The sequence below is a fragment of the Aulonocara sp. 'chitande type north' Nkhata Bay genome, linkage group LG1 (genome assembly GCF_057382095.1).
Source record: "Aulonocara sp. 'chitande type north' Nkhata Bay isolate Kocher_YH1m ecotype deep benthic linkage group LG1, A_spYH_male_GT1.1, whole genome shotgun sequence".
In the NCBI taxonomy this organism is placed as follows: Eukaryota; Metazoa; Chordata; class Actinopteri; order Cichliformes; family Cichlidae; genus Aulonocara; species Aulonocara sp. 'chitande type north' Nkhata Bay.
Genome location: NC_141344.1, coordinates 42,586,274 through 42,595,723, shown reverse-complemented (window position 1 = coordinate 42,595,723; position 9,450 = coordinate 42,586,274).

Sequence of the window (9,450 nt, the reverse complement as noted above, 5' to 3'; positions counted from 1 at the left end):
AAATGTGTGGTGGTGCGTGTGGTGATGTGTGTGAGAGTCCAGTCTTATAGTGACGTGTGTGGGAGAGTCCAGTCCTACACCTGGTTCAGGGCCCGAATAGCCTGGGGGAAGAAGCTCCTCTTCATTCTCTCTGTTTTGGCCTTAAGGGAGCGGAAGCGCTTCCCAGACCTCAACAGTGAGAAGAGTCCATTGTTGGGATGGGAGAGGTCCATCATAGTCTTCCTAGCTTTGGACTTGCACCGCTTGGTGTAGATGGACAGCAGGTCAGGGAGCTCTGATTGAATGATGCGTTCGGCCGAGCGCACCACTCTTTGCAGATCTCGCCTGTCCTGCTTGGTGCTGTTCCCAAACCAGGTGCAGATGTTTGCCGTCAGGACACTCTCGATAGTGCAGGAGTAGAAGTGGGTGGCTGTAGCTCAGGTGGCAGAGCAGGTCAGCCACTAATCAGAAGGTTGGTGGTTCGATCCCAGGCTGCCTCCTGGCTGCATGCCAAATATCCTTGGGCAAGATACTATGTCTGCCTACTGGTGGTGGTCAGAGGGCCCGGTGGCGCCAGTGTCCGGCAGCCTCGCCTCTGTCAGTGCGCCCCAGGGCAGCTGTGGCTACAATGTAGCTGCCGTCGCCAATGTATGTGTGAATGGGAATGACTGGATGTTGTAGAATGTTTAGCCTAGTTTAGAAATGTGTTAACATAGAATGTAGAGACACTGACACTGCCCTCAATATAATAAAGGCTTCACTGTGTCGTGAACTTAGGAGTAGATTGTAGGAGACCCCTCCCCCACTTGAACTGTGAAAGTAAAACAGAGAGGAGTTAATGCTGAGTGGAAATTCACGCACACACATCCACACGCGCACTCACACATACACACAGGTATGCGTACACGGTCACACACGAGCACTCACATAGACACGCGGGAACGCACACATGTAGGCATTCATGTGCTCGTGCACACAGACACAGAGTTTGCAGCACACCGTGGGGGTTTTATGATAGGGTCGCCCCTACAAAACTGTGTTTCACAGACAAAGGAGTGTAGATTTTGCTGAGGGGCACCGGCCTGGCAAGTCTTCCCTTGCCAGTCTTCCCTTAAATGAAGATGAGTAAAGATGAATAAAGTTTTGTGAAAATGACTACTGAGTCCGGTGCCATCTCTGGATGCTCGAGGAATAAAAAGAACCAGGGTAAAACTGATTTCGTAACAATGTGTAAAGTGCTTTGGGGTCCTTAGGGACTAGAAAAGCGCTATGCAAATGCAGGCCATTTACCATTTAGAAGTTCTTGAGCACCTTCAGTGGCAGATGGAAGTCTCTAAGTCTTCTGAGGAAGAACAGACGCTGACGGGCTTTCTTAACCAGGGTGTTGATGTGACAGGACCATGACAGGTCCTGAGTGATGTGGACACCCAGGTATAGGAAACTGTCCACTCTCTCCACTGGCGTGCCACTGATGATGAGGGGTTTGTAATTCCTCGCCTGCTTTTTAGTGAAGTCCACGATCAGCTCCTTAGTCTTGCTGATGTTTAGGAGGAGGTTATTCTCCCTGCACCAGGTCTCCAGGTTCCTAATCTCCTCCAGGTTGGCCGTCTCGATGTTGTCGGAGATCAGGCCCACAACAGCAGTGTCGTCAGCAAACTTGACAATGGAGGTGGTGTCTGATGTGGCTACACAGTGTGGAGATACAGAAATTCTTTTATTGCTGCCATATAATCTGCATCATTATACCTGCATTAATAACATTCTTTACAGCATTATTTCATCTAATAATATTTCTCACAGTATTGATACTGCATTACAGCTGTTTATTGAAGATGTCCATTTGAGGATCCTTCCATTATGTTAACTTTTATTACAAGTACGGTTAGAAATATTTTACACACATTGCATATCTGTGCTTATTTTGAGTTGATGTTCGGTTCATTAAGGGTCTTAAGCTTCACTGGCGTGACTTTCCAGGTGATACATGCTGAGGGAGACTAGAAGATAGAAGGATAACTGCAATGTGTATAGTGAGTACAGCAGGGGGCTTAAAACACAGCCCTGAGGCAACCAATCTCCACACCTGAGTCACTGACTTTCTTAAATCCACTCACTCTGTTTATTACTAATCACTGTGTAACTGCTGTGAATTCACAGTAACTGCCATCTCCTTACAAATGTTTATTAGATTAACCACACTTATACAGACTGTATATAACTACCAACTCTAAAATGTTTGTTCGCAGAGAAAAGAAACAGGCAGACTACTCTAACGACATGTGATGTTACAACACTAGTGAAATATTAGTGTCATTTCATTCATTTCAAAGGTTTATTTGCATGCTGGTTTGTCGGTAGCAACTCCTGAAACGCAAGACTGCCACACAGTCTTGCGTTCGACCAACAGCAGTTGATCTAAACGGCAGTAGATCTGGAACACCGGGATGCACAGTCAGCGAGAAACTCCGGAAACTCAGATAAAAACTCCTTGTTATATTTAGGAGGCCGATAAACTATTGCACACAGCAATGAAGGCGAGTGGCCAAGTTCACACAGGCAAAGTTCAAAGCTTGTGTGGCGTGTCCATGAGGATAGTTGCTTAAACTCAAAGTGTGCTTTAAAAACAACAGCTAACCCCCCGCCACGACCAGTAGCTCTCGGAGTGCTAAAATAAGCACAGCCAGCAGTTCAGAAAAGACGCTTAACTCACCGGGTGTTTCAGTCAAACAGAGGAAATCCAATGCATGGGAAGAAAAGAAATCCTTCAGGATGAAGGTCTTATTCGCCACCGATCTGGCATTTATTAAACCCAACCTGAGGGGAGCTGGTTCGGAGACCTCCACGGCAGTGAGATCCAGATCCACCGATCGAAGCATTTGATCATTGTGTACCCTCAGGTACCGGTAGTCCTCAACTACCTCCACGTCAGCCCCTCTGATGGTGACAGATAGGAGGAGGAGCATGCTTCCTAAAGTCCAGGTTCCTTTGTCTTTGTGATGTTAAGTTGTAAATGGTTTAGCTCCCACCACTCAACAAAGCTGTCCACCACACTCCTGTATTCCTCTTCCTGTCCATCCCTGATACAGCCCACAATGGCAGAGTCATCAGAGAATTTCTGCAGATGACATGACTGAGACTTGTACCTGAAGTCAGACATGTAGAGGGTGAAGAGGAAGGGTGATAGGACCGTCCCCTGTGGCGTCCCTGTGCTGGATGTTGTCCGAGTGGCAGCTCTTCAGACAGACATGCTGTGGTCGACTGGAACACACGTTTCTGTCTGAAGTGTTGGAGGTAGCTTTTAAGATATTACAGGATGACCCCCACCTCAGCAACAGGACCACTCTCAGCACCGACCAAGTGTGTTTGCTTTTAGAACTGTGTCTTAATTCCACCTATTTGACATACAAGGGTCAGTACTATATGGGTGTGCCATGGGTTCCCCAGTTTCACCCACTGTGGCCAACTTGTTCATGGAAGAAGTGGAAATCATCCACTGGAGCACAAACTGAGTGTCATCAGGACGCTACAACACAGAGCAAACACCTTCCCCACAGGCACAGCAGCCAGGGAAGCAGAAGAACAGCACATCAAGGAGGCCCTGAGTTTTTGTCATTTGTCAAAGCTGAGAAGGCACACAAAGAAAGCTCCAGCTGATCCAGGAGAGATGGACAACTGCTGCCCAAGTAAAAACAGTTAGAGATCCTGTATGTGTCAGGAATATTGGAACAGTTGAGACACATTTTTTCTAAACACCATGTCCCTGTGGCTTTGAAACCTCAAAACACACTTTGCCAAAAGCGTGTCAGGGGACCCCAAGGATCGGGTCTCCTGACACAAACAGAGTTATATAGTGTAGACTGTTAAGTGCCAGGAGGATTGCCAGGATTTATACATCGGCGAAACGGATGGCACAACATAGAAGAGCTAACTCGTCAGGCCAGGACTCCTCAGTCTACCTCTACAGGCTGGTGGACACTCTTTCAATGATGAGGATGTAACATTCTGGACAGGGAGGAAGGCTGGTTTGAGCAGAGAGTCAAGGAGGCCACTTATATGAAAAGGGAAAGACCATCTCTGAATCGAGGAGGGGGCCTAAGGGTACATCTGTCAACATCTTACAATGCTGTGATTGCAGCCATTCCCCAACTCTCTGTGAGTGGGACTCATGGCCTTTGATCAGTGATCAACGGTCTTTGATCAGTGCTTGTTGATCAATGGTAATGACAATTTGCAGATTAATGATCAGTGAACTCACCTCACGGCCCATTGTTCAATGTACTGTTTATAAGGTTGGGGAAACCTGCAGTCAGCTGAGACACTTGGGTGAGTGACCAAACATTTCTCCCACTGAAAACGCCATGTCCAGATGAACAGATTAAACTGTTTGGGATCTGCCACAACTGTTTTGGGGTGAGGGAAGGAACATGGGACTAAGAGAACTAGAGATTAATAATAACTAATGACTAAATGCAGAGAGCTGAATAAACATATGGTGAGTAAAAAGGGGTGAGAGAAGGAGAAAGACACAGTCCATCATAGGAATCCCCAACAGCCCACACTTATTGCAGCATAACTAAGGTAGGATTTAGGGTCACCTGATCCAGCACTAACTATATGCTTTATCAAAAGGAAATGTTTTAAGCCTGATCTTAAAAGTACAGAGGGTGTCTGTCTTCTGAAATCAAACTGGGAGTTGGTTTCACAGAAGAGGGGCCTGAAAACTGAAGACTCTGCCTCACCTTCTACTTTTAAATACTCTAGGAAAGAGTGAAGTACTCTATTGGGGTGATAAGGAACTATAAGGTCATTAAGATAGGATGGGGTGTGATTATTCAATACCTGGACTGCAAAAACTGGCCGTCTAACCAACTCTTACAATCTTATATCCAGCCAAAAAGTCTTTTTTTTTTATTTTTTATTTTTTATTTTTTATGTGGATAAAGTCGTGCTGCTTTATTGAGAAAAACACATTAAACTGTGTAATTTGCAGAAGTCATCTGCCAGATCTTAAAGCCACATTTTTTTTTTTTGGAAAATATTTTTATTGAAAAAAGAAAACAGTACTTGCAGTTACCGAAATACAATCAACCTTTCTTAATTTTCCTAAGTAAATTAACATATATATATATATATGAAAAAAACAACAAAGAAAAACAAAAAAACAAAACACAACGCCCCCCCCCCCCAGTCCCAACCAGATCAACACAACCATCAAACATATTAGAGGAATATAACAGTAACAAAAGTAGATTTAAACAGGCAATACCTCTAGACTAGCAAAATAAGAGATAAAGGGTTGCCACTTGTGAAAAAATTTGGCTGTGCAACCTCTCAACGTATATTTAATTTTTTCAAGTTTTAAAAAAAACATGACATCTTTAAGCCACCGGGAAATAGTAGGATACTTAGCAGACTTCCAATGCAACAATATTAGACGTCTCGCTAATAGGGATGTGAAGGCTATAATATCCCTTTGTGTGGAATCAAGTGTAAGTGAGCGAGCAGGAATCCCAAACACAGCAATCAGAGGACAAGGATGAAGAGTTACCCCAAGAACAGTTGACATAATAGCAAAATATTATGTCAAGGCACAGGGCACAGAAAAAACGTGGCTAAGGTGACAAGGAGAACCATGGCATTTATCACATTTATTTTCCACTTCTGGATACAATTCAGAAAGTCTAGACTTAGAGAAATGCACCCTGTGTATGACCTTAAATTGAATAAGTCCAAGACGAGCACAGGAGGTGGAAGATCGTATCCTCGTTATAGCCCGTTCCCAAGACTCCTCATGTATTCGAAATCCCAGTTCTTCTTCCCATGTACGCTTAAGCTTAACATTAGAGTGGTTACTAAAAGACAGAATAGCATCATAGAGTTTCGAAATGGTTCCTCTGTGATGAGGAACAAATGATAACGTAGTTTCCCACTGCTGTTCTGGAGGTAAAGAGGGGAAATTTGGGAAACACTTGGCAACAAAATTTCGAATTTGAAAATAGCGAAACAAATGGGTAACAGGGAGATTGTAACGAGAAGACAAGTTGGGAAAACTATCGAAAACACCATCCACATATAAATGTTTGAACTGTTTTATACCCTTGTCACACCACACTGAAAATGTCGAGTCCAAAAGTGAAGGGGGAAACAAATGGTTTTCGCTTAGAGGACCCGAGGAAGACGGCATTACAAAATTAAAGTGCCGTCTAAACTGAAACCAGATTTTGAGTGTGTTAAGAACCACCTGATTATCAGTGTACAGAGAGGGTCTCACGGGTAAAGAGGAATAGAGCAAAGCCGGTAAAGAAGAGCCCTTACATGATGATAGCTCCAATTTACACCACGAGGAACCAGAAGATTTTAGCCAGTAGCAAAGTTTATGGATGTGAGCGGCCCAGTAATAGACTAAAAAATTAGGTAATGCAAGTCCTCCACTAAATCTGCATCGCTGCAGCAAAGTTTTAGAGACCCTAGGTGGCTTCCCTCCCCAAATGAAAGAACCAATAATCTTGTCCAGTGAAACAAAAAAATGTTTCGGCAAAAATAAGGGAATTGACTGAAATAAAAATAAAAATTTTGGTAAGATGTTCATTTTAACAACGTTAATCTTACCGATTAAAGAAAGGGGGAGATTACCCCATCTTTGAATATCAGATGTGACCCTAGATATAAGAGGAGACAAATTTGCTGATTTAAGGCCAGCTAGAGAGCGAGTCACGTTAATCCCTAAGTACTTAAACCCAGACGGACTGAGACGAAAGGGTAGATCGGACTGTTGAAGTTGACGTGCTGCCGTATTAACAGGAAAACACTCACTCTTCCCCAAATTCAATTTATAACCTGAAAACGAACTGAAGTTCTCCAGAATACTTAAAACAGCAGGGATGGAGCATGCGGGGTCAGTCATATATAATAACAAGTCATCCGCATACAATGATACTTTATGTGTAATTCCATTACGGATGATTCCCCTGAATACAGAAGAAGATCGCAATGTAATAGACAGAGGCTCGATGGCAATGGCAAAGAGTAAGGGAGACAAAGGGCAACCTTGACGACAACCACGACCCAGCGCAAAATAATCAGAGTAAACATCATTAGTATGAACACTGGCTTTAGGGGACGAATAAAGAAGCCGAATCCAGGAAATAAATTTATCACCAAAACCAAATTTCTCTAAAACTGCAAACAAGTACTCCCACTCCACCCTATCGAAAGCCTTTTCAGCATCTAAAGAAATCACAAGTTCAGGAAGTTCAGATAGACGCTTTGAGTAAATAACATTAAAGAGTGTACGGGTATTAAAAAACAATTGCCGTCCCTTTATAAAGCCATTCTGCTCTTCAGATATAATTCGAGGAAGCACATCCTCAAGGCGAGATGAAATTACTTTAGCCAATACCTTTGCATCGGCATTAAGCAGAGATAATGGCCTGTAGGAACCACAGGAGGTTGGGTCCTTGTCATTTTTGAGAAGGAGCGCTATGGTTGCTTGTGTGAAAGTAGGTGGTAATGAACCGGTTTCCAAGGATTCGTTAAACACAGACAAAAGCAATGGTGCCAATTTACCAATAAATGTTTTATAGAATTCAATTGGAAACCCATCCGGGCCCGGGGCTTTATTAGACTGCATAGCTGTAATAGCTTTTAATACTTCTTCAACAGATAATGGGGAGTCCAATTGCCCCGCATCATTAGCACCAATAACAGGCTTTGAAAGATTATGAAGAAATGCATTCATTTTAGCTTTATCCGTGGGAAATTCGGACCTGTACAACAAAGAGTAAAATGTTTTAAAGGTAGAATTAATTTCCAAGGGATCTGTAGTAATATTGTCATCAGAGTGTTTAATAATGGGGATCACACGCGAGGAGGCCTGACGTCGTAACTGATGTGCCAACAAGCGACTAGCCTTGTCACCATATTCGTAATATGAGCCACGACTGCGTAGTAATAAGTGCTCAGCCTCTTTGGTTGACATAAGATCAAATTCTGCTTGCAAATCAAGGCGCTGCTTCAGTAATTCTGGAGAAGGGTTCAGTGTATAACTTTGATCAAGGTTACTAATTGCAGCTATAAGTTCTTTAAGCCTGGCATTAATCTTTTTATTAGCACGGACAGAGTAAGAAATAGCTTGACCTCTCAGGTAGCATTTAAGAGTCTCCCATAGCAGAGAATATGAGACAGAATCATCCTGATTGAAGGACAAGAACTCCTCAATAGAGCCTGAAATAAATTCACAAAATTCTTTATCCGCCAGAAGGAGAGAGTTAAATCTCCAAAGTGGAGGGCTACGTTTATGGGTAGAAAGATGAACATCCAATAGCAGAGGAGAATGATCAGATATTACAATACCAGAATAGTCGGAAGAATTAACACATGAATTAAGAGTTCTGTCGATGAAAAAATAATCAATCCTGGAATAAGACTGGTGGACCTGAGAGAAGAATGAAAATTTTTTGATTGAAGGGTTGCGAAATCTCCATGGATCAACAAGATCATTCTGTTTCATAAAATCTGAGAATGTTTTAGACATAGATGATTGAGTCAAATTACGAGGACTAGATCGATCCAAAATTGGATCAAAAACACAATTCAGATCACCACCAAGGATAAGCAAATGTGTATTCAGAAAGGGGATGTTACTCAGCAATCTATTAGCGAATTCAGCATCATCAAAATTCGGGGCATATACATTTACCAACAAAACCTTTTTCTGCATTAGGGTACCAGCAACAATGATGTATCTACCGTTCCTATCAGCGACAACATTGGTCAAAGTGAATTGAACTTTCTTATTAATGAGAATGGCCACTCCTCTAGCCTTCGAATTAAAATTTGAGTGAAAGACCTGACCTACCCAAGGGCAATATAACCTATAATGATCCTTAATGCGAAGATGAGTCTCCTGTAAAAATGCTATGTCAGAATTTAGACGTTTCAAGTGAGTAAAAACCTTAGATCTCTTAACAGGGTTACCCATACCTCTGATATTCCAACTAATGAATCTAAGAGGCATACCTGACCCAGCAATGCTGGGGTCTATATTTCCATTAACCATTTACAAAAAGGAAGAGGAAAAAGACCAAACCAAAATGCCAGTGGCCATGAAGAGCCGAAATGGGACAGCCCCCCCCCAACCCAACCCTGAACACAAATACACCCCCAAGTCTCCACAGAACAGAACAAAGGAGACAGCAGTGTACCCCCAAAGTAGCAAAAATGATTCACCGAAGTGACTGGACTAATTGTTGTCTAAATAAAAATAAAAGCGAGAGAGGGAAAAATAACCTCTCACCAACTTCTCTACAGTATAACAGTGTGCGCGTAACAGTAAACATGTTTTTTTTAAAAAGGGAAAAAATAAAAAGGAAACCAACCAACCAAAAAAAGATCTCACAGTACAAAATATGACTTCCTCAGAAGGAGAACTTTCCAACAAATCACCGAAAGTGCATAAAATTTAAAAAAACA